Source organism: Bubalus bubalis, chromosome 10 (genome assembly GCF_019923935.1).
Source record: "Bubalus bubalis isolate 160015118507 breed Murrah chromosome 10, NDDB_SH_1, whole genome shotgun sequence".
Lineage (NCBI taxonomy): Eukaryota > Metazoa > Chordata > Mammalia > Artiodactyla > Bovidae > Bubalus > Bubalus bubalis.
Window position 1 is genome coordinate 66,028,024 of NC_059166.1, and position 26,449 is coordinate 66,054,472.

Consider the following 26,449-nt stretch of genomic DNA (forward strand, 5'->3'; position numbering starts at 1 on the left):
CCAACACACACCATCATGAGCTTGCCAGGCAACAACACATTCTCCTCTGCCAGTGGAAGGTAATTCAGCCAGCTTGACAGTAATTCCTTAAGATAGCTTCTATCCATCATATACTTCATACTTGAGTAAAGTTGATTAATTACTGACCCTGGGTTTACTTTGACTATTTCAACTACTTCCAAATAACCACTCATAGTTTTCTCCCTTCCTCCCTCTCATTCTTGCTTTCTTTTCTTCTTCTCCTTTTTTTGGTCTTCATTTGTTTTCTCAAAAGTCCTACACCGTCTTTAATTACATTTACCTAAAGTTTAGTACACATTGGGGCTTCCCAGGTGGTTCAGTGTTGAAGAATTCTCCTGCCAGTGCAGGAGACACAAGAGACTCAGGTTCTATCCCTGGGTCAGGAAGACCCCCCTGGAACAGGAAATGGCAACACACTCCGGTATTCTTGCCTGGAAAATTCCATGGACAGAGGAGCCTGACAGGCTACAGTCCATGGGATTGCAAAGAGTCAGGCACGACTGAGTCAGTACACACATACACAAGTACATATTTCCTTTAAGAAAAAGCTAATCTTTCCTATTAAATCAACTCCCAAGGCTTCTGATACAAAGAAAAGGATTCTGATTAAAAAAAGTAGGGATTTAATAAATGTGATTTTTGAAAGAGACTGTAATGAGTGTATTAGTGAGAAATAGATCACTAGCAGAGCAGCTATGTTATTCTTCTAGAAGGAGACAACAGAAAGGCAAACAAGGTGTATATTGGTTTTCCATAAGTTTGTCAGTTTGGAGTCATTTATTAGAAGAGGATTTAGATGTATTTGTTAAAAACCCAGTCTGTAGATTCAGATTGTCTATTTTCTTCAATTTTCCTACTTGCCAGCTGTGTGATCTTGGGAAGTTAATTCATTCTCGAAGCCTCAGCTGCCACATCTGTAAAATGGGGAGTGTACCTATTTCATAGAGTTTTTGTGAGGGTAAAAATAAGTTAATGTGTATAAATTGCCCAGAATGATGCCTGGCAATAGTCAGCACTCAATAAATTCTAGCCGCTATTATTATTACTAATTTAGTATTGTTACTATGGTTATATGAATAATGTGTTCTGGAGAAAACTAGAAGACAGAGAGATAGGTTAATGATGATAATAGAATTCTCTGTTATCTATAGCAATTCAGCAACTATTTTTCACTTTTAGTCATTTTAATATTCAGAAGCAATAGTTTAATTATAGATGCTTTGTTATCAATATGGTACCTAATATTTGGTAACATTTTTTGTGGAGCCTGCTACTCAGTCTATCACATGGCTGTGGTCACACTATCAATCTAAGATAACATCTAGCTCTTCATTGTAGGTCCCATCTTACTCCTTGGCACCATCCAAATAATTCATGGCTCCAACTACTTCATTCTTAATTACTTGGGTCTTTCAGTCCAAAGTGATTTTATTATGAATCATGCCTTTAACGGACTCAGTTCTCTATTTGAATTTTCCTTTGTTGACTCAGATATAGTAAAAATCCGTATGAATAAGTTCATAGAAGTGAACAGGCTTTTCTAGGGAACTAAGCAACCCACTCCAGTACTCTTGCCTAGAGAATCCGATGGGCAGAGGAGCCTGGCGGGCTACAGTCCACAGGGTCACAAAGAGTTGGACATAACTGAAGCAACTTAGCGCAACACAGCACCCAGACCATAATTTAAGGGACGGTTTCCTGTCTAGTATTCTCAGGCACTCAAATTCAGACTCTATAATTACTAAAATGTTTTAGAATTATGACATTTTACATAGGACTTCATTTCTCTTCATTTTGAGTAAGCAGAATGCCGACACTTACGCTAACTATCCCAAGTAACTTTCCTGACAACGCTGTGGAGTCAGCAGCATTATCCAACTTGAAACTGAAAGAAAGGGAAACATCAGGCAGTAGCAGACCAAGACGCAAAGGCTGCTTTTCAAGTTCTCTGCCTGGCGTGATCTCTTCCCATGGGACTGGAGAGAGGGAATGTATGTATGGAAGGAGACATATTTCATCATTAAACAACTGAACAAAAATGAAGTCTTATTCTCTTTCTTTGTGAACTGGGCTATCTGAGCACAATTTAAGGACTAGGGTTATCATGGCCCAGGCTTGTATTCTAAGGGAAGAAATCTGGGTGAAAATGTTTGTATACTAAAGACCTTGAAACAAGCAGTTCTTCCAGCTATCTGGGGGCTTCCATGGTGGCTCAGATGGTAAAGAATTTGCCTGCAATACAGGGAGACCCAGCTTTGATCCCTGGGTTGGAAAGATCCCCTGGAGAAGGGAATGGCTACCTACTCCAGTACTCTTGTCTTTGAAGTCCCATGGACAGAGGATCCTGGCAGGCTACAGTCCATGGGGTTGCAAAGAGTCAGTCATGACTGGTTGACTAACACTTTCACTTTCCAGCTAGCTACTGAAGATGAGCCTGTGACATTTCTGTGCTTAATTCAGTGGGATCGCCTCTGGGAAAGGTCTAGTATGGTTTTTAACCTGGTGTTATGATGAGTGCTGACTAGCAGATCCCTAAAGGGCCTAGGGAAGAGCACAGTGGAGAGAAGAGGCCCTGGCCTGGGTGCTGGAGACCTGATGTTTCCATCCCAGGGCTGCTCCTCTCAGTCACAGCCTTGAGCTCGTCTCAAGTCCCCTGGCCTTCACTTTTTCCCTCTGTAAAATAAAAAGAGACAGGACGAGCCTGGGGTTCCACTCAGCTTTGTAGCTCTGATTTTCTAGAAAAGGACCCATCCCCAGACACCATGATGATTCTGGCCGTGGCCAGTAGCAAATGGATGGTTTAGAAAGCAAGATTGAGAGCGCTATTCTGTGACCATCCCCAGGAGAATAATGAAACTCAGGATCTGGTCATTTCTGCCTGAAGATAGGTACCTCAGGAAAGCCTGTGGACAATTCATGGAATAAATCAAATGCAGTAAAGGAAAGAGAAAGATGAGTTATCATTTTAAACTCTGCCAGATTCAGACCTGTAGATCAGACAAAAAATAAGGCCACTGCTGACCACAAAAGGAAAAGAATTTAAGAATGTTTCTCTTGTCCTTAAGTCACCCCTCTGTTAAGTCACAGTCAGACACAACTGCTATTGCGTTTAGCCTTAATCAGTCAGTGTCTTCCTGAAGGGCTGAACTGCTTGTTAAACTTGTTCGAAATGGTAGGTCAGCATTCACCAACAGACTTTTCATTCACTAGCATGTTTTCATATTTTATTAGGCAAGTGAATATTGCCTTTACAATTGAAGCAGCACCTCCATCCTCTTATCTATTCTCATGATGCTAGCATAGACATGATTCTTCAGATGAAAGTGGAACAACCCAGTGACCTATCCCTCATTTGAGCCCGTCGATCTAAACTCCAATCTGTCAGTCCCTGTTGCAACTGTCTCCCATTTTGACACCGTTTTCCTGAGCTTAGAATTTTTCTCATTAGCTCACAAGTTCCAGCTCCTCATTCCATTTCTTTATGTATTTATTGTTTGAAACTTTTTTTTTTTAATCTGCCAGAACTCATCACCATCTCCCCTTAGCAGCTTGCCCGTTCTTCACTACTTCTTGCCTCTGCTCCAGCTTCTCTGCCTGGCCTTGACACAGAACGCCATGTATGACATAGATGCTACATTACAATTCTTCCTCTTTTTCAGAGTCCTCACAAATGCCTGGTAATCCATGTATTCATCAGTTTTGAATTATTTTTTTCATATCTCTAGAGGCTGTTGTACTGAACCGGCATTGTTGCTCACAAAAACGTGTATTCTTTGACAAGTCTTTGTGAAAATGGGTGGTTAGATTGAGTCATCTCCAATGCCTCCCCAGCTCTAAAACAGAGTCCATGTTCCGAACCTTCACAATCTTTCTCAGATGCCAGTTACCACCACCCTCACTCTTAGGGATGACACTGGCTCCTATTTTATTGATAAAAATGATTGGGCTCCTCAGTTTCTCCCTCTTTCTGTAACATTGGCTTTGCTCACTACCTTCTTGCAGGGAAGGAGGTTGACCCTGTTCAAGGTTAGTCCATTCTATTGCACTCTACTTTCCTTTTCCCCAGTGATTTTTGTATCTTTTATTGACATAGTGAAATTATGAAAGAAATCCATGTTTGAATTTAAGAATTTGAAAATACAGAAGTGATTAAAATAATAGTATAGGGACTTTCCTGGTGGTCCAGTGGCTAAGACTCCATACTCCCAAAGCAGGGGGCCCAGGTTCAATCCTTGATTGAGGACCTAGATCCCTCATGCTGCAACTAAGAGCTTGCATGCTGAAACTAAAGATCCCACATATTGCAACAAAGAATGAAGATCCTGTATGCCTAAACTAAGACACAGCATAGCCAAATGAATATTAATAAATAAATAAGAATTTAAATACTTAAATAAAAGTCACAATAAAATATGTACTTACTTCTCTTGCTCTACTTTGCATCCAACCCTACTTCCCAAAGATAACTGATTTGCTGAATAGTCTTCCAGAACTTTTTCCTACACACATGCCAACATACACATATATATTTTAAGCATGTGTATTTTTGCATTTTACATGTTATTCTGCAACATGTTTCTAAAATCAACATTCCATTTAGCAAGTATTTATTGAGCACCTACTCTGGGTCAAGCTCTATGCTAGGGTATGGATATACAAGCTGATCAAACAGACATGGTTCTTGGTCCAGGAGAGCTATGCAGTCCATTCCACAGTGCGGTGGAAAGATACTGAACTCCATTCTTTTTCAGCTTCATTCCATATGTATGTATATATCTAATTGTTTCTAAGGCCTGTGTGTTATCTTGTAGAAGAGGTCTACCATGATTTATTTAGATGTTTCTTTATTGAAAGACATTTAGGTTCTCCATTTCTTGCTATTACAATTAATATTATGATGAATATCCTTGCATACCTGCTATAGTTTTTCTGTGGGACAGAATTGTATTAGTGAAATTGCTAGATCAAAGGGTACTCACACTTACAATTTTGATAGATATTGTCACATTGCTCTCTAAAAAGGCTTTATCAATTTGTCTTACATCAATAGCAACCAGGCTCCTGACCTTAGTCCCCCACTTCTTTGAAATGTTACTTTATCAACTATTTCCCTTTTAGCTTACAGTGGGAATCACTTCCTTTGCCTACAGAAAACCTTAGGCCATCCTACATTTTAAAAATGTGAGTTTTTCCTCTATTCTCTTGCTTAAATTACCAACCTATCTTTCTCATTCCTTTCATCAATGACATACTAAGACAGTGCTCATTGGCCATTCGTTCCTCTGCACTCCTTCAATTCTTAGCCTTTTCCATAAAGCTTAGGTTCTTACCATCAGTTCAGTTCAGTTAAGTCACTCAGTCATATCCAACTCTTTGCGACCCCATGAACTGCAGCACTCGAAGCCTCCCTATCCATTGCCAACTCCTGGAGTTTACTCAAACTCATGTCCATCGAGTTGGTGATGCCATCCAACCATCTCTTCCTCTGTCGTCCCCTTCTCCTACCTTCAATCTTTCCCACCATCAGGGTCTTTTCTAATGAGTTGGCTCTTCACATCAGGTGACCAAAGCATTGGAGTTTCAGCTTCAGCATCAGTCCTTCCAATGAATATTCAGGGCTGATTTCCTTTAGGATGAACTGGTTTGATCTCCTTGCAGTCCAAGGGACTCTCCAGAGTCTTCTCCAACACCACAGTTCAAAAACATCAATTCTTCAGTGTTCAGCCTTCTTTATGGTCCAACTCTCACATCCATCCATGACTACTAGAAAAACAATAGCTTGATTAGACTGACCTTTGTTGGTGAAGTAATGTCTCTGCTTTTTAATATAATGTCTAGGTTGGTCATAACTTTTCTTCCAAGGAGCAAGCATGTTTTAATTTCATGGCTGCAGTCACCATCTGCAATGATTTTGGAGCCCAGGAAAATAAAGTCTCTCACTGTTTCCATTGTTTCCCCATCTATTTGCCATGAAGTGATGGGGCTGGATGTCATGATCTTAGTTTTCTAAATGTTGAGTTTTAAGCCAGCTTTTTCACTCTCCTCTTTCACTTTCATCAAGAGGCTCTTTAGTTCTTCTTTGCTTTCTGCCATAAGGGTGGTATCATCTGTGTAACTGAGGTTACTAATATTTCTCCTGGCAACGTTGATTCCATTTGTGCTTCATCCAGCCAAGTATTTTGTGTGATGTACTCTGCATAAAAGTTAAATAAGCAGGGTGACAATATATAGCCTTGATGTACTCCTTTTCCAATTTGGTACCAGTCTGGACATTTGTTCCATGTCCAGCTCTAACTATTGCTTCTTTATCTGCATACAGATTTCTCAGGAGGCAGGTCCAGTGGTCTGGTATCCCCATTCTTGACTGGAATGCAAAAGTAGGAAGTCAAGGAATACCTGGAGTAACAGATAAATTTGGCCTTGAAGTACAAAATGAAGCAAGGCAAAGGCTAACAGAGTTTTGCCAAGAGAACACACTGGTTATAGCCAACACCCTCTTCCAACAACACAAGAGAAGACTCTACACATGGACATCACCAAATGGTCAATACTGAAATCAGAATGATTATATTCTTTGCAGCCATAGATGGAGAAGCTCTATACAGTCAGCAGAAATAAGACTGGGAGCTGACTGTGGCTCAGATCATGAACTCCTTATTGCCAAATTCAGACTTAAATTGAAGAAAGTAGGGAAAACCACTAGACCATTCAGGTATGACCTAAATCAAATCCCTTATGATTATACAGTGGAAGTGGCAAATAGATTCCAGGGATCAGATCTGATAGAGTGCCTGAAGAACTATGGACGGAGGTTCGTGACATTGTACAGGAGGCAGTGATCAAGACAATCCCCAAGAAAAATAAATGCAAAAAAGGTAAAATGGTTGTCTGAGGAGGTCTTACAAATAGCTGAGAAAAGAAGAGAAGCTAAAGGCAAAGGAGAAAAGGAAAGATATACTCCTCTGAATACAGAGTTCCAAAGAATAGCAAGGAGAAATAAGAAAGCCTTCCTCAGTGATCAGTGAAAAGAAAGAGGAAAAGAAAATAATGTGGAAGACTAGGCATCTTTTCAAGAAAATCAGAGATACCAAGGGAACATTTCATGTAAAGATGGGCACAATAAAGGACATAAATGATATGGACTCTCTGATCAGGCTCCCTAAATACAGTGAGATGTTTTGCTTTTGGCACGCTTTCTTCTCTTTTCATAAGCTCCTTCCCAAATTTAATCTATTGCCCTGGCTTTAACTGTTACTTCTGTATGTGACTATGAAACCTTAATCTCTGGTCAGGATCATTCTAGTAGGCTTTGTGTGTGTTAGTCACTCAGTTGTTTCCAACACTTGCAGCCCCATGGTCTGTCCATGGAATTCTCAAGACGAGAATACTGGAGTGGGTTGCCATTCCCTTCTCCGGTGGAGTCTTCTCGACCCAGGGAATTGAACCAAGGTCTTCTGCATTGTAGGCAGATTTTTTACCATCTGAGCTGCCAGGGAAACCTGGTCTAGTAAGCTCTAGTCCTAAATTTCCAGCTAATGAACAATTATAGCCCCAAAGGGGTCTTCACATCAAACTCAGTATGCTCAGAATGGAACTCATCATTTCCCCACACCTGAAACCTTCTTCATGCTTCCTTTCATATGAAAATAACCACTGTTTTCCCAATCATCCAGCCTCAACATATCTACACAATTTTTACTACTGTATCCTTTTTGAACCTCATTGCCTATTAATATTGCCAAGTCAATAGATTATATGAAAGCATTTCACAAAGTATCATCTTACAGATAACAGGATAAACAAAGTTAAAAAAAAATAAACAGCAATACTTCTCAGAGCCTTGTATTGGGTCCCATGCATTTCTCCACTAATTAGACCAAGGAGAACTTCAAGAGAAACCTATTGAGGAATTTCTGGAAGTAAAGGAATGCATTTTGGCAAATGCATGCAGAGAAAAAATCATCCTCTAAAAAAGGCATCTGATGTGTCATTTCACTGAATTCATTCAGGAGTAAGCTATATGCAGAGTGGATGTGGACTCGTGCTTAACATTATTTTTGATTCCAGAAATAAACATTTGGTAGTTTGTTGCACTTCAGTTCCATATCAATGTGTAGGTAATCACAGATGCACAGGCTTTTAAAAAATGGATAAAAACAATTTCATACTTAGTGTTCCATAGCTCAAAATTCTTTTAAGTGGTCGGCAGACATCTTACAGAGAAGGAAATGGTAACCCACTCCAGAAGGAAATGGCAACTCTGGAAAATCCCATGGATGGAGGAGCCTGGTAGGCTACAGTCCATGGGGTTGTGAAGAGTTGGACACTACTGAGTGACTTCACTTTCACTTTCATGCATTGGAGAAGGAAATGGCAACACACTCCAGCATTCTTGCCTGGAGAATCCCAGGGACAGAGGAGCCTGGTGGCTGCCATCTATGGGGTCTCACAGAGTCAGACACAACTGAAGTGACTTAGCAGCAGCAGCAGCAGACATCTTACTCTGTCTCTCATTTGGTCTTGCTTGGGTTTATAAAGGGCTGTCTTTTACGTATTTACTAATTTCTATTGAAAGCTACTATTTCCATCCACAAGTAGAAAAACTATGCTCCAAGATTATTATAGTTAGCCCTTTATAAAGGCCAAATTTATCAGTTTATTTGATAACAGATGAATAAATACATTTTTCTTTAGGTCTTAGAACTGACTTTGGTTATAACTACCCAAGCCTATATGTAGCTCTGAAATTATGTTCCCAAAACTGTATTCATTGCTACACCAGCATAATTTTGTTTCTTTTTACATCAAAGAATATTTCCAGAATGTAATAAAATCCAAGTGTGTGGAAACATGAAAAATAAATATTTTGTTTGTTATGTGTTTCTCTTTTTAAAACATTTTTATGCAATAGCTGTAAAATGTTTATTTCAAGTGACATTTCTAGCTGTTAGCTGGCATGTCCTGCTGTACAGGGAGTGAGTATTCAAGGAAGGCAAGAAACTGAAAACCCCTATTCAAACTGGCACAGACGATAGAGAAATTCAGGTCCTCCCATCACTAGAGGCCCAGAAGCAGGGGCTGTGGCCACAGGCACAGGGTGTGAGAGCTCAAGCTCTGCGCTACTGCGAGTCTCTTGGTTTTCTCTGTATCTTGATTATCCTTGGGCCGCAGCAATTCCAGGTCTCATAGCCATACATGATAGTATCTAGAAGCAGAGAAAGATCCAGCCTCCTAACAGATTGCCCCCTCAGATTTCATTATTTACCAGTCAATGGCAATAGATCATTTGCCACTTGTAGATATCAATGGCATAGACAATAAACCATAATTGGCAAGATAGTAGATCAATGGTCTAGATCAATGAAGACTCATTCTTAGAGGTGGGGATTAGGTCACCATCCTCTAAATCACTTGACTGAATTGAAGTCTGACAGCAAGAAAGAAGGAGAAAGAGATGTTCAATGTAGCAATGGTTTATTATGGTGTAACAAGCCACCTCAAAACTTTAGTGCTTAAAATAATCACCATTTACTCGGTGTATGATTTGGGGCTTAGCAATTTAGGCTAGGCTCATCTGGATGGTTCTTTGCATTTGTTTTTGAACTTCAGACTCACATGTCTGAAGTCAGCTATGGGTGGCTCTACTTTGAGGGGGTTGGGTGGCTGTCAGCTGGGGAAGTTGCTTCACCTTTAAAAGTTCTTGTGTTCTCTAGCAGGCTAGTCTAGGCTTCTTTACATGGTAGAGGCAGGTTATCAGAACAATGAGAAGGCATGTTCCAGTGTGCAAGAGTCAGTTCCGCTTCTGCTTGTGTCCAGTTTGCTAATGTCCTACTGGCCCAAAGTGACAAGTTTGTGATCATGTTTGCAATATACCACACTGAGCTTGCTGCTATCTGCTTTGGCAAATTTTAGTCAAAGATAATTAGAAGGATAAATGTACCATTCTCCTTGACTTTTTCTTTCACTTGATCCACTTCAGTACAACACTATTATAATGGTTTAAGACAAACTTCGACTTCTAGATACCCAATATTCTGGATTTTTTTTCTCTTCAACTATGTAAAATAGTTGCCTTCAGGCCTGGTATGATGTTTCTGTACCAGTTGGAATATCTGTTAGGAAAGCTCAGCTACTTGGCTCTTTGCCTAATGAAAGGCTTAGAAACCTGGGACTTTCCTAGAGGTTTCTAACCAGGGATCAACATGCTCTAAGTAATCTCAATTCACTAGGATAATGCCATGCTGTGGCAAGGCTATCCAGCTGAAGAAATAGGTACATGATGATAATTAAGCCTTTCTTTACCTTAGGAGAGGTGGCCATTTTCATTTTCTAGTTCCATAAACTGAGAGAGATTGGGATGATTAAGTGTCTTACTTAATCACATAGAAATCAAACTTCAGGATTGAAATAGAATCTGAACTGTGATCGGAATCCTTTGCTCAGTTATCTTAAATAGTTTGAATTTTGGCATTTAATTTCTTCTCCCACTGAAAACACAACTGAGAACAAGAAAGTGAGCAAAAAAGGTCTTTAACCCTTAGAAGTGAAGTGCATGAGATTCATTTTACTTGGAAGAAAGCCTCTCCAGACTCTCTCGGACCTCATTTACTCATATTACCCACAGTGATAACAGGTTTGGCTAGTGGTTTCTAAGCCCACAGTGGATTATAAAACTATTTCATAAGGGGAAAAGCAAGCATAATTATAAAAGAAAGTGAAATGATGTCTAATAATTTGGCAGGAAGGAAAAGAGAGAAAACTTAAAAAAAATTAAAATCAGAGATTAAAAAATACAGAATTTGGATTCTTTCTTGAAAATGAAAACAGTTCTATATAACTGGCATGGAGAAGCATCTCTACAATGGTGGTTTAATGTAGCATACCCATATAAGCCAGTAAGGCAATATCTGCAAACAGTATCTGACTTATCTGATTGCTCCCTTCAGATACTAGAATCTTGCTATATTTGTTAGTGCGCTTACGTCACTCCCCCAGATCAAGAGGTAGCAATAACAATACTTGGAGAAGCTCCTTAATTTGAATATTTGCAACAAACCAGTAAAGGAATTTATTGAGAATGACTGAGCCCACACAGTATGAAAGTAACTATGCATAGTTTGCTAAACTCTAACTCGATCATAAAAAGACATCATAAAACACAGATCTTCCTAATGTGGTTCTAATGTTAGCTCAGAGCCCTTCTAAACCACTGTAAGTAAAGTCCTTAGCTATCTGTGGCCTAAGGCTCATCAGTATGCTATTTTCCACAATCTAGAGTCTGCAGGGCTTCTGACCCACATCTTTGGAGGAACTACTTTCCTGTGGAATGGGGTCCCCATTTGAACCTAAACTAGGAGTTACACTTGCCAGGGACCTATAAAGTAAATGTAAAGTCCATCCTCATACCTGTGACCCAGGTATTCCGCATCTTCCTGAATTCCTAGGAGAAACCCACACACGTGCAACAGAATCTTCATAGCAGTGCTGCTCATGACAAGGAAAACACGAAAGAGTCCAATCACCCACTGATGGGAGACTGGGGGATAAAATTGTGGTCTACAGATATATGACTTGTCCTTAGAAAGAATGGTTATGGCAGGACTGAAGAATGGTTTTCATGAAGTTAAAGAACAAGAACCCATATAGGAATGAGTGGGTGATCATGGCTTTCTTCCTGCCTTTGCTTAGAATATAGCTGACCATGGCCTGTAGAAGGACCCCTCCCCGCCCTGGTCACTCCCCATTTTGGGAGCACTGGGCATGAGCACCCTTGGCAGGATATCAGGACTCATGTAGAGTGTCCAGCAGTAGAGTTTAAGATGAAATGTCCCATAGTTCAGAGGTCAAGAGCAAGGGCTGAAGAGACTGCCTCCTTTTAGATGCTGTCTCTCTACTTGTACTTACTGACATTCTTTGAGACTCATTCTTCCCATCTGTAAAATGGAAATATTAGTACATACCTCATGGATTATCTGGAGAAGGCAATGGCACCCCACTCCAGTACTCTTGCCTGGAAAATCCCATGGGTGGAGGAGCCTGGTAGGCTGCAGTCCATGGGGTCGCGAAGAGTCGGACACGACTGAGCGACTTCACTTTCACTTTTCACTTTCATGCATTGGAGAAGGAAATGGCAACCCACTCCAGTGTTCTTGCCTGGAGAATCCCAGGGACGGGGGAGCCTGGTGGGCTGCCGTCTATGGGGCCGCGCAGAGTCAGACACAACTGATGTGATGCAGCAGCAGCACGGATTATCATGAAGACTTAGTGATAAAATCGAATAGGGTAGTATTTGTAGTGCCCAGCCAAGAGATTTTAAGGCACCCTCTTAATAGGTTCATGGACAAAGGATGTTGGAAAGAACAGTTACGTCTGTTCTCTAGAAGGACCATAAGAAATGCAAGTGAGCTGGGGTCTACTGATGAAGATTGACCCTACTTCCTAGTGAATTGTCACCCAGCCAATGTCTTACAATTTTCTGGATCAGTTTGACAAGGCCTTCCCCTTGAGAAAGAGTTAGAAAGGAAGTGAGATGACAAAGGGAAAGAGGTGCGTTAGATGGTGGACTTTAATTAAAAAAAAAAAGACCTCCAGTCATCAAACAATTAAATAATTTGAATATCCTCTCATTATGAGGACAGAAATAAATGTGAGATTTCCAAGATTTCCATCCAAAAGTATTAATAGAGACACTAATAAAATAGGTATTTAAAGAAGTTCACAGCTGTTCCCAAATCTGAACCCTCCAAAGGCTGGATTGAGTAGCCAAGTTCCCCCACTGCACATAAGGAAACCCACCAGCATCCATTTTGGGTGTGATCATGAACTGAAAACCCAGACCATTTTAATACATTCTGCATCTCCTCCTCTCTGAAGCGTGCTGGAGATAAAGCTCGACAGGATGAGCAAGAGTCAGTGAGAGTAAGCACATGTCTTGCAATATTTTTCCCCCTGAGGATTAACTGTGCTTTTCTGGTTTGGGATGGAATCTTAAATCCAAGTTTTTAAAAGCATCTTACTTTTCGAAACTATTTCTAGATTAGTTTTCAGAGTGAGCACATTATGCAATGATCTAAGAAATAGGCATTTTGTGCAATCCAAGGCAGAGAAGATTAGTAATCCTTTCACTTTCCCTGCAGTTTGTGAGAGAGAAGTTATGACTGCCAGCAGAGCACTCTAGATCTCTGGAGAGTGCTGCTCCTGCTCGAACAGAGAGGGAAAGGACGGTAGGATAGAGAGAATTGTGAACATGGAACCATGGTGCAAGTCTTGGTTCTGTCTCTTCCCTGTCCCCACCCTACACTGTTCCCTCCCTTGGGCATCTGCTTTAGCAAGGCTCTGCCACTTAAGGAGACTCAGCTGGTGGCTTGGCAGGCAGCTGTTTTTCTTACACAGCACATTTGACTTCCAAGATTTTGGGACTAAAGCTCTATCTTTTTCCTTCTCCACCCTAATGAAATCATTTCCTTTTACCATCCTGCAGCTTAGTTCCTATAGAAGAGAAGAGAAAGAGTTATAAAAGAGACAGGAGAGGGAAGGGCAAGAAAGGAGCAGCCAGCTTATAAACATGCCAGGGTCTCATATGTGAGCTGGAAAGTGCACATTTGCAGAAAGACAATGGTGCCTAAAGGCTTGAACTTGCCAATGTTTGAGGATCACCTTTCTCATCTTTTCTGGGCCAGACTCCGGAAATGTACTATGCCATTCTTTCAAAGGAATCTTTGTTTCCTTGTTAATTAGCTATATTTTGCTTTTACTTTTTTTTTTCTTTTTTTTGTGTGTGTGTGTTTTTTTTTTTATTTTATTTTATTTTATTTTTTAAACTTTACATAATTGTATTAGTTTTGCCAAATATCAAAATGAATCTGCCACAGGTATACTTGTGTTCCCCATCCTGGACCCTCCTCCCTCCTCCCTCCCCATACCATCCCTCTGGGTCGTTCCAGTGCACTAGCCCCAAGCATCCAGTATCGTGCATTGAACCTGGACTGGCAACTCGTTTCATACATGATATTTTACATGTTTCAATGCCATTCTCCCAAATCTTCCCACCCTCTCCCTCTCCCACAGAGTCCATGTTGCTTTTACTTTTTAAAGATTGTTCAGGCTTTACAATATCAAGATCTCATTGGGAGTTAACGGGCAATTTTCAAAGTCATGTTAAATCTTGGGATGGAAAAAATACTCCTTAATCCTCATAATCTTGCAAAAATGAAAAATGGCAAGCTTTACTTTTTTTTCCCACAGCACATGAAATTTTAAAAAGTAGCATGAAGACTGCATCCAAATCCTCTCTCTGTCCTAAAATGGCATAGCAATCTAAAGAATGAGTACATGCACTAACATATGTAGTCAGCTGTCTTAATAAAAGGATGTTTCCATAATATGTTATTTCTTTAAGCTGCAGTCAGTATTCTTGGCTGCCAGATGACAAGAGGGGAAAAAAACAAGACACTTTTAGGGCAGAGGACAAAGACTCAAGGAAGAAGTGGGGGGTGGGGAGGAAAGGAGGAAAAGGTTAGTTTGAAATTTGCTGCTCTTCTGCCTGTCCTATTTAATTTCCCACCCATCCCAGGGGATGGGTGGGAAAGAGATACACAATGTAGGAATTTGGGGAAGACCAATCGCCATAACATTGGCAGTGATTTGGAGGAGGGTTTTATTTATTTTCATATTGAATGCTCCATTAACCAAAGGGCCAAAGTTGGGTGAACATGGATTCAAGGCAGGAGAGAAAGACCCTGCTACTCTCAGGCTGTCCTTAGGGAAAATCAAGGGCTGTTGATATTCTAAGGGGTGGCCTGTCACACTCAGAGTTACCTTTTGAAGAGGGCAGTCACAAATGCAATAATATTGGCTTAAGGTATTTAATAATGACATGGGTAGAATCTTTTTAGTGTGTGTTCAAGCTCTGACCTGTCCCAACATACACACACACACACACACACACACACACACCTCCCTAGCCTCAGTTCTGGTTAAGAGAGTGTGTTTTTTAGTTTTATTACATAAAGTGGCAAAGATGAGGAGCTCGAGAAGCTGGCTAGTGGGGCTTTTTGATATGCCCTTACATTATAGCATTTTGAGCCTTCAAAGGATTTGATAACTGCTGACAGTGAAAAAAACATAATTGGCTGAGAATATGTATTCTTAACCATGTTTACCGCATGTTCTTATTTCTTTGGTTTGGTCTTCATCCATGTCAACAGGATTAATATGGCAAGTTGATTGAGGGTAGGAACAGTGCTGACATGGCTTAGATTTTCTAAGATAGCCCTGATTTCAGATGTTCTGCTCTGTGGGCTCTTGAAATACCTTCAAATTTATCAGAAGATCTGCTCCATAGCTAGTCTGTCTACATGGCCTCATGTTCAGAAAGGTTCTTAATTAAGGCTTTGTTGTGACGGCAGCGGCAAGCCCTCATTCATAGTTGGTCGGTGGAGACATCCAGGTCAGAGTCTTCTGATGCAGAATTGCTCCCATAAGCAGACACCATGGCTTTATTCTCCTCAGAGTTCCAGAAGAAGAAGAAAAGTCCTCTGTAGCATCCGGGATAACTTTTTTCTTTTTAAAAATTGTGAGCCTGAATAATTTTGCTTGATAAAATGAAACTTATTCCAGTGTTGGCAGTGACAGTATGAGTGTCTTGTTTTCAGGAAATGATCTGCAGCTCATAAATTTTGCCAAAACATAAATAAAACTAAAATATCCCTAAGTGAACTTAAAGCCATTCTGGAACAACAAAGATCCCCAGTGAGAAGAGACTTGCTTTTTTTTTTTTAAAGTTAACCTCTGAAAATGAAATTTTACTTACTTCCTTTTCCTTTTCAGTTTTCTTGATAACTTTTTCAACAGTTCAGTTGAAGAATTCATCACCTTTTGGTTCCAATGGAGTGCTACAGAGATTTTAGCAATTTAAAGTGCTTCAACTGGGATCTTATATTTTAATCCCCTCCAGCCTCTCCAAACACATACACACACACACACACACACGCGTGCGCGCGCTGCTGGAAGGGCAGCTTCTCTGAGTCACTGGCTCAGGCAGCAGAATGACATATGCTGTAGTTGCTCAGCAACACAGCTGACATGTATTTGAAAAGTGAAGTGTTAGTGTCATTTAGAGAACAGAGCCATTTCCTTCAGCAGAGATGAACGCTTGGATTAAGAAAGAGTACTTAGTTCCCATAAAATCTGGGGTCTGAAATAAGTGCCTGAAGCAAATCTCTTGACCCTGAAGTTGAGGTCAACGACTCTTGGGCAGGGTTAGAAGCTTAAAAAATAAAATGCTGTTAATAGAGTTTAATGAGGTGAAGTTTATTTCCAAGTGAATCTTCAAAAGCCCTTCAGGCTGCAATTAGCAATTACTGTTTGCTTAAGAAAAATGACTTCACCCTTTCATAGCCATTGATTCTTATTTATTGATATTACTTTATTAGAGACATTAAAGTAATATGATTAAAATATTTGAGTATTTAGATGTTTATGTCTATTCCTTTTCCTTCTTTCTCCAGCCATACCAAAGATCTTAAAATTTTCTGAACAAGGCATGTTATTCTATTGTTAACTTTTAAACATGGTTTTTTCTCTACATTCTTTCCTCTGTCCCTCTTTGCCTGGCTAATTCTACTCTACCTTCAAGTCTCAAACTATATCTACTATCGCTGGGTGGGGTGCCACACTTGTAATCTCCTTAAGCTCCTGTGCTTACCCACCCTGGTACTTGTTCCATTTTTTAATTGTCTGCCAGGACTTTCCATCACTGAACCTTAAGTTATTCTCTTCAGTGCCTTCTACATATAAGGTCCTCAATTAATACTTTTTGGATGAATGAATAGCTGAAGAATAGAGTAATAAAAGACAAATCACTTTGCAATTAGTGGAAGTATTCTTTCTTTACCACTGAGCCACCTGCTGCTGCTGCTGCTGCTGCTACTAAGTCGCTTCAGTTGTGTCCAACTCTGTGTGACCCCATAGACGGCAGCCCACCAGGCTCCCCCTTCCCTGGGATTCTCAAGGCAAGAACATTGGAGTGGGTTGCCATTTCCTTCTCCAATGCATGAAAGTGAAGAATGAAAGTGAAGTCGCTCAGTCGTGTCCGACTCTTAGTGACCCCATGGACTGCAGCCTACCAGGCTCCTACGTCAATCAAATATTATTGTGCCTCAGGATCATTTATAACTTTTGATTAAAAAAAGTAAATTCTCAGGTTCTAACTGCATGGCAAGCTACAAATAATTTGTTACTGCTGCTGCTGCTAAGTCGCTTCAGTTGTGTCTGACTCTGTGCGACCCCATGGACTGCAGCCCACCAGGCTCCTCCATCCATGGGATCTTCCAGGCAAGAGTACTGGAGTGGGTTGCCATTGCCTTCTCCTATCATGGAATACTACTCAACCATAAAAAAACAAACTATTGCCATAATGGATCAACTTAGATAGATTTCAAGGGCATTATGCTTAATGGAAAAAGACAGTCTCTGAAGGTTACATACTATATGATTCTACTTATATAACATTCTCGGAATGGCAAAGCAATAAAAATGGAGAACAGATTAGTGACTGTGGTAGAAGGTGGGTGTGGTTACAATGGGGTATACAGAAAGAGTTGCTTTGTGGTGAGGGAATGGTTCTGTGTCCTGACTTGGTAGTGGTTACACAATTCTATACAGGGGATTAAATTTCATAAAACTACATGTGCTTATAAGCACACACACACACACGTACACACAATTGAGTAGCAGGCAAAAAATGAACGTCAAATGAAGACTGTAGTCTAGTTATCAGTATGGTACTAATGTCAGTTCCCTGGTTTTGGTATTATACTACAGTCATATAAGGTGGCACCATGGAAGCTGTGTAAAAGATCAATGGGATTCTGTGTGCCATTTTTGCAACTTTCTATGTATCTATCATTATTTATATTTATCTAAGGTGACCAACCTAGACAGCATATTAAAAAGCAGAGACATTACTTTGCCAACAAAGGTCCATCTAGTCAAAGCTATGGTTTTTCCAGTAGTCATGTATGGATGTGAGAGTTGGACTATAAAGAAAGCTGTGTGCTAAAGATTGGTGCTTTTGAACTGTGGTGTTGGAGAAGGGTCTTGGGAATCCCTTGGACTGCAAGGAGATCCAACCAGTCCAACCTAAAGGAAATCAGTCCTGAATATTCATTGGAAGGACTGATGCTGAAGGTGAAACTCCCAATATTTTGGCCACCTGATGCAAAGAACTGACTCCTTGGAAAAGCCCCTGATGCTGGGAAAGACTGAAGGCAGGAGGAGAAGGGGATGAAAGAGGATGAGATGATTGGATGGCATCACTGACTCAATGAACATGAGTTTGAGTAAACTCTGGGAATTGGCTATGGACAGGGAGGCCTGGTGTGCTGCAGTGTGTGGGGTCGCAGAGTTGGACACGACTGAGCGACTGAACTGAAATGAACTGAAGGTGGCTCAGTTGGAAAGAATCTGCCTGCGAATGCAAGAGCCACAGGAAAATCAGGTTTGACTCCAGGAAGATCCCCTGGAGAACGAAATGGCAACCCACCCCAGTATTCCTGCCTGGGAAATCCCATGGACAGAGAAGCTTGGCAGGCTCTAGTCCATGAGGTCTCAAAGAGTCGGACATGATTTAGTGATTACATTGATTGATTTTTTATTTAACATCTTGAATTTATTTCATGTGTATATTTGTCTCCTCACCATTTCCATTTGTCTTCCTACCACTATACCTATGCTCTATGATAACATTTCATGTGTACTTAAAACCAAGCAAAGGGTGGAGTTCCTTCTTTAAAAACTAAACTAGGCATTTTGGACAGCACACTTTTGGCAATGGAACCTGGGTAACATTTATCAGACATGGTAGGGATGGTTCTCTTCTTCATTATGAAAAGGACTGCCAGATGTCAATTGTTACAGAAATGGAATTAGATGGAAAATTTTAATAAACCATTTAAACTTATTTTTTAAAAGAGACTTCCTCCACTTCCACTGCCGGAGATCTTGAGTAGACTCCTGGTCAGTCATCTGGAAATAATCCTTCACATAGTTGATGAAGTTGGCTTCCACTCTGGGAAACAGTCTTTTTCTATACTTGCTTGTATTTCTGCTTTAATGTCTTCTACAGAACTAGATTCTTTCAGTGTTTTAGTAGTTCTTTCCTATTTTTTTTTTAAGAATTCTTGACCTTTGATCTTGGTGTTGAAGTTTTCGAGGTTTTTTCCATTCTGGTTTGTTTTTTGTGCATTTTTCTGGCTGGAGTATCTTATATGGATTTCTTTACTGGAGCTTTTTTTCTTTAGCTTTCCTATTACCAAAATCAACATCGTAGTCATCTTCAGCAGCAGCAAATTTTACTTTTTTCTGTTGACTTGATATCACTTCTGGGGGAAGGAAGGTTTTCCAGATATACTTAAAGAGTTTCACATCCTCCTTCTCTTCATCTTTTGAATCTGTATCTTCCTTTACAGCTACTAAGTGTGTGCACTAATATGCACAAGCCCTAAACCACACTTCAACTGTAAGATCCCAGGTGGTGTTATTTCAAAGCTCTCACAGGAAACTGCTGGCTGAGTAGACATTTTCAAAGTTGCCAGTGCTACTTTAAGTGGACTGCTTTCATAACTCACTGCCTCTGCTTTAATAGGGTGCAATTCATCCTTTGCACTAGCCCTTGAATGGACTGTTCTTAAGATAACTGTTGCTCATATTCATCATAATCTTCTTTGGCCTTTAGTTCACAACCAAAAAGATAGTTCTGGAATCTCAGGGTCCATCCCCACATTCACTGAATTTTCCATGAGGTTGATGGCACATGTTTGGTTGGAGAGAAGATGGACAGAGATAAACAACTACTGTTCTGGAGAACAGTCATTATTTTAAAATTATATATAGTCATGTTTTGTTATTCATAGTTGTACCATTCAAAATTTCATGCATTTGTATTTTAATTCTTTAGTTAGATTGGAGATTTAAGTATAGTGGCAGTGACTTATAATTGTCCTGTTTCAAGTCAATATAATTCAATTCAATTAAGTTAAAGTCATTTCAATAAATATTTGAGGGCCCATTAGTCACAAAATTAATGAGGCTTAATTCTTCTCACCCTTAATATTATATTGATCATCCAGCAAAGATAGTACAGTAATATATATGCAGCAAGATTTCAAAAAATGGTATCATTTGACTGGCCTTATTTTTTATGGTGATGTGTCCATCTCTTATTTACATAAATGCTTCATTTTCTTTACTTTGTTTTTGTTCTCTGATAAGATGAAACATACATGTAAGGAAAATATGTTTTCAAATTAATTTCTGTTGTTTAGATTTTTAAGCCATAAGGACTTAGGAAAACATTTATAGGCCCCATACATTTATTTCAGGTTTAAAGTTGCAAGTATGCTTTAGTTTATTATTTTACAGCAGAGGAAATAATGTATATTTCTATTCTTACATTGAAAACAGAACAAAAACAGCTTAGGTTATCAAATGAAGTTCTTGGTCTTTTTTTTTTCAGTGATCACCAAGCTTAAATTTGTGGGGAGGAGGACAATTTTCTTAATGTTTTCTACCTGGCTCAACATTCCCAGACAGCAATTACAAGCCAAATATAATTTCAGTAAATGAGAAATTCTTGTTTTCATGTACTGATTGGCTTTATTACACATGAAGTTTAATTGGGAGGCTTCTCCAGCTTATCTGGGTAATGATGAACAGCTGCAGTAGATTGCACTCCCTCCCCCACCCCACCCCTACATCATTTTGATTGAACAGCACCCAAACAAAACCTTGTACAACTGTGCGATAGGAGCATCATTCAACTGCACTGCAAACCCTGACTGCATTTGAGCCCAGCAAGCAGTTTCACAAGAAGCCAGAGGGAAACAAAAAGCCCAAGAGGAAATGTTCAGATTAGCAGTGCAGCCTCACCCCTGACCCCAGACCACTGCAGCTATAAGATTTGACTACTGGAATTCCAGTGTATTGTGCTTAACTAGATCTCTATCCCACATGAATAAGTGATACCATCCAAAGCAGAAGTGTGCTTGTCTAATTCAGAGGTGCTAAATCATAGATTTTTATATCCTCAACAGAAGAATATCATTGGTAATTTCAGTAGCAAAGAGAAAGGATGCCTCTGACTGCCTTGAAGGGCTTATAAAGTGCTTTACCTATCTTATAACATCTTTAATAACAACAGCTAATATGTTAAAGCAGGCTTCCTCTGTGGCTCCTCCGTAAAGAATCCGCCTGCAATGCAGGAGATGTGGTTCAATTACTGGGTCAGGAAGATCCCCTGGAGGAGGAAATGGCTCCAGTATTCTTGCTGGAGAATCCCATAAACAGAGGAGGCTGGTGGGCTGTAGTCCATGGGGTTGCAAAGAGTCGGGCATGACTGCACACTTGCACTTGCAATTGTTGCAGCACTTACTATGGGGTAAGCGTTGTCTTCATACTAAGTGTTTCACATGTATCATCTCTTAGTCCTCTCCGTAACCCTAGGATAGATCTCCTCGGCATATGTTAGAGATGATGCTTAGAGCTCATATGAAGCTTGTCTAGGGTCCAAAGCCAATGAGACCTGAGTCCAGGTCCATCCTTCTGAGACATTCACTCTTACTCTAATGGGTAGGTTAACAGAGAATGCTGTACAAGGAGCTCATTCAGAGAAGGTAACTTGATGGAGTAGTTGTTAAGGCAGCAGATAGTTTTCCACTTCATTTACCAATTGACCACGTCACCAAATCTATGGTTATCTACATGCATGTTTGGAATGACCTGCTCTTTACTGTGTGGTATTGTGATGCTGGAGTGTTTGTTAGGGAGTTAAAGTTTTCAGGTGAAAACAATTTGCTTAGTAATAAAGGAAGAGTTTGTCTGTAATGCTTTGCTGCTGCTGCTGCTGCTAAGTCGCTTCAGTCGTGTCCGACTCTGTGCAACCCCTGAGACGGCAGCCCACCGGGCTCCCCCGTCCCTGGGATTCTCCAGGCAAGAACACTGGAGTGGGTTGCCATTTCCTTCTCCAATGCATGAAAGTGAAAAGTGAAAGTGAAGTCGCTCAGTCGTGTCCGACTCTTCGCGACCCCATGGACTGCAGCCTACCAGGCTTCTCTGCCCATGGGATTTTCCAGGCAAGAGTACTGGAGTGGGGTGCCATTGCCTTCTCCGTGTAATGCTTTAGATGGTAGATAAATGTATGCCATTGAGCCCCTCTTGCAGGCTCTTCCTCACCCAAGGCTCCTCTTCCCATACCCTCCTCGTCTTTTCTGCACAGTTTGGTCCTGTCATGATCTTCATTTGGGGCTTTAAGAGGCTTAGTTAACAGCCTTTCATCCTACTGTCTGCTTTAATATTAGTCACTTTTACCTCTCTTATCTTTTCAGTTCATGACAGCAAGGAAGTGGAATAATAACTTAAGAGGGAGTTTTTTTTTTGTTGTTAATTTATGTATTTTAATTGGAGGCTAATTACTTTACAATATTGTGGTGGTTTTCTCCATACATTGACATGTGCCGGGGTCCAGCTCTGGCTGATCCAGGGAGTTCGAAGCGAGGATGGCGTCGGCGAGGATCAGGATACAATAGCTTCAATTAGGTATTAATTAGAGATGTAAAGAGTAATAGAATGAGGATAGCTCAGTAGGAAAATTCAGTGGAGAAAAGAGGCTGAGTAGCTTGGTTTACATGGGAGACCAATAAAACTTCAAGACAAGAAGTTTGCACCACTTACATAGGCCGCAGGCGTCCTTCCGTTCTCCTGAAGGAGAGGAGACACTGAGGCCTCCCTGGTCGGATCTTAGAAGCCCAGGCATAATTAGTAAGCATGGCAGGCTCCGCGCTCCAGATGGAGACTCAGCCAGAGTTTGAGAGCGAGAGCGACATGGGGAGACCAGTATTTCGAGAAACTGATCCCAATTCTTTATTTTCCATCGTCTACTTTTATACACTGAGATGTAATGCAAAAGTCACGTGGGGTCAGCAGTCCTGACTTTTATCAAAGTCAGGTGCTTCATACAAATGTATACAGAGGTCTTAGGGGTGTTACATCATCTTCTGGCCAGGGGGCCTGCTGACAATTTATGACCCTCTCCTTGTGACAGTGGTCAGTCAACCAGGACACTTATTTCTCCAGGGGTGATTATTCTTAAAAAAGACTCCACCTTCTGAAGGTACCAGATAAAGTTACATTCCTATAGGGTGAGGGTGTAGTGGGTTTTAATTAAGGAAAGAATTGCTTAGCCTAAGGTCTAACGTGATTAATATCAAAGGTTAATACTTATTTCTTCTATATATTCATTAATGTGTGTAAGGGCAGGGGATGTGGAGACTTAGCAACAAACATTGGCTCAACAAATGAAAAACCCTTCACCAATACAATTTCTAATCAGCCCACTATACTTATACTAATGGTTTTCTAACTTTTCTAAGGAACCTGTTTTTAGAAGGTTTAAAGCATCTCGTGCCTCTCACGGTTAGGAGGCTATGAGCAATCACATGTGGCCGGACAAGCTTGTCAGGCAGGCTAGAGAACCTTCAGAGGAGTTTGTAGGTTAAAACACTCTTGTCACGCCCAGGAGTTTTTATTAACTGGAGCTCTAAGTTAACTCCTTCTCCGAAAGAGGTGGTGGGGGACAGCTCCCCATAAAGTCAGAGGTGTAGGTGAGAGCACAAAGTAGTAAAGTATGCAGGCTCTGGTTATGGGGGTAGATGCTTGAGGATTTCCAGGGCGACTCCTGAGGCTCGATCCCGCCTTTGCATATGTCGAGCCTCCTTCCTCATGACCTTTGCCACGGGTGGAGTGCCTCACGCTGGCCCCCAACAGACATGAATCACCCACGGGTGTACATGTGTCCCCCAATCCCACCTCCCTCCCCATCCCATCCCTCTGGGTTGTCTCAGTGCACCAGGAGTTTTAAAATCAGACAGACCCAGGTTCAAAGGCCAGTACTGGCACTCACTGACACTTAGCACCGAAGGCACTGAATTTTCAAGAGTTTCAGTTTCCTCGTCTGTGAAACGTGGAGTAACAAGGACACAACATTTTTGGATTGTGAGATTCATTTAAAGCCTTGTTCTTGGTATATTGTGTGTGTTAGTTACTGAGTTGTGTCCAACTCTACAGACCCCATGGTCTGTAGCCCGCCAGCCTCCTCTGTCCATGGAATTCTCCAGGCAAGAATCTTGAAGTGGGTTGCCATTTCCTTCTCCAGGGGACCTTCCTGATCCAGGAAGTGAACCTGGGTCTCCTGCATTGCAGGCAGATTCTTTACCATTTGAGCCATCAGGGAAGCCTCTCTTGGGACATTGCTGCTGCTGCTAAGTCGCTTCAGTCGTGTCTGACTCTGTGCGACCCCATAGACGGCAGCCCACCAGGCTCCCCCATCTCTGGGATTCTCCAGGCAAGAACACTGGAGTGGGTTGCCATTTCCTTCTCCAATGCATGAAAGTGAAGAGTGAAAGTGAAGTCGCTCAGTCGTGTCCAACTCCTAGCGACCCCATGGACTGCAGCCTACCAGGCTCCTCTGCCCATGGGATTTTCCAGGCAAGAGTACTGGAGTGGGGTGTCATTGCCTTGGAAACGCTCAAATATCAATCACAAATAATTGTCAACAACAATTCAGCCCCATTCATTTTGAATCCATTGTACTTGCTCTTCCCCAAATATATTGTTGTTGTTCAGTCGCTCAGTCATGTCCAACTCTTTGTGCCCCATGGATTGTAGTATGCCAGGCTTCCCTGTCCTTCACCATCTCCCAGAGCTTGCTCAAACTCATGTCTATTGAATTGGTGATGCAATCCAACCATCTCATCCTCTATCATCCCTTTCTCCTGCCTTTAATCTTTCCCACCATCAGGGTCTTTTCTAATGAGTTGGCTCTTCACAGCAGGTGGCCAAAGTATTGGAGTTTCAGCTTCAGCATCAGTCCTTCCAATGAATACTCAGGGCTGATTTCCTTTAGGATGAACTGGTTTGATCTCCTTGCAGTCCAAGGGACTCTCCAGAGTCTTCTCCAACACCATAGTTCAAAAACATCAATTCTTCAGTGCTCAGCCTTCTTTATGGTCCAACTCTCACATCCATACATGACTACTGGAAAAACAATAGCTTTGACCATATAGACCTTTGTTGGCAAAGTAATGTCTCTGGTTTTTAATACACTGTCTAGGTGTGTCATAGCTTTTCTTCCAAGGAGCAAGTGTCTTTTAATTACATGGCTACAGTTACCATCTACAGTGATTTTGGAGCACCCCAAAATAAAAGTCTGTCATTGTTTCCTTTGTTTCCCCATCTATTTGCCATGAAGTGATGGGACCAGACGCCATGATCTTCATTTTTTGATTGTTGAGTTTTAAGCCAGTTTTTTCACTCTCCTCTTTGACTTTCATCAAGAGACTCTTTAGTTCTTCTTTGCTTTCTGTCATAAGGGTGGTGTCACCTGCATATCTGAGGTTATTGATATTTCTCCCAGCAATCTTGATTCCAGTTTGTGCTTCATCCACCCCAGCATTTCTCATGATGTACTCTGCTTATAAGTTAAATAATCAGGGTGACAATATACAGCCTTGATGTACTCCTTTCCCAATTTGGAACCAGTCTGTTGTTCCACGTCCAGTTCTAACTGTTGCTTCTTAACCTGCATACAGGTTTTCAGGAGGCAGGTCAGGTGGTCTGGTATTCCCATCCCTTGAAGAATTTTCCAGTTTGTTGTGATGCACACAATCAAAGGCTTTAGCATAGTCAATGAAGCAGAAGTAGATACTTTTCTGGAATTCTCTTGCTTTTTCTATGATCCAACAGATGTTCGCAATTTGATCTCTGGTTCCTCTGCCTTTTCTAAATCCAGCTTGAACATCTGGAAGTTCTCAATTCACATACTGTTGAAGCCTAGCTTGAAGAATTTTGAGCATTACTTTGCTAGCTTGTGAAATAAGTGTAATTTTGCTGTAGTTTGAACATTGTTTGGCATTGGAATGAAAACTGACCTTTTCCAGTTCTGTGGCCACTGCTGAGTTTTCCAAATTTGCTGGCATATTGAATGTAGCACATTAACAGCATCATCTTTTAGGATTTGAAATAGCTCAGCTGGAATTCCATCACCTTCACTAGCTTTGTTCATAGTGATGCTTTCTAAGGCCTACTTGATTTTGCATTCCAGGATGTCTGGCTCTAGGTGAGTGATCACACCATCGTGATTATCTGGGTTGTGAAGATCTTTTTTTGTATAGTTCTTCTGTGTATTCTTGCCACCTCTTCTTAATATCTTCTGCTTCTGTTAGGTCATTGTTTCTGTCCTTTATCGTGCTCATCTTTGCATGAAATTTCCCCTTGGTAGCTCTAATTTTCTTGAAGAGATCTCCAGTCTTTCCCATTCTATTGTTTTCCTCTATTTCTTTAGATTGATCACTTAGGAAGGCTATCTTATCTTGCT

At 40.9% G+C, this 26,449-nt stretch overlaps 1 pseudogene; it reads right to left on the reverse strand.

Moving 5' to 3' along the window:
- Positions 1-18,933: 18,933 nt before the first annotated feature.
- LOC102392150 lies at positions 18,934-19,804 on the reverse strand (annotated as a pseudogene).
- Positions 19,805-26,449: the final 6,645 nt, after the last annotated feature.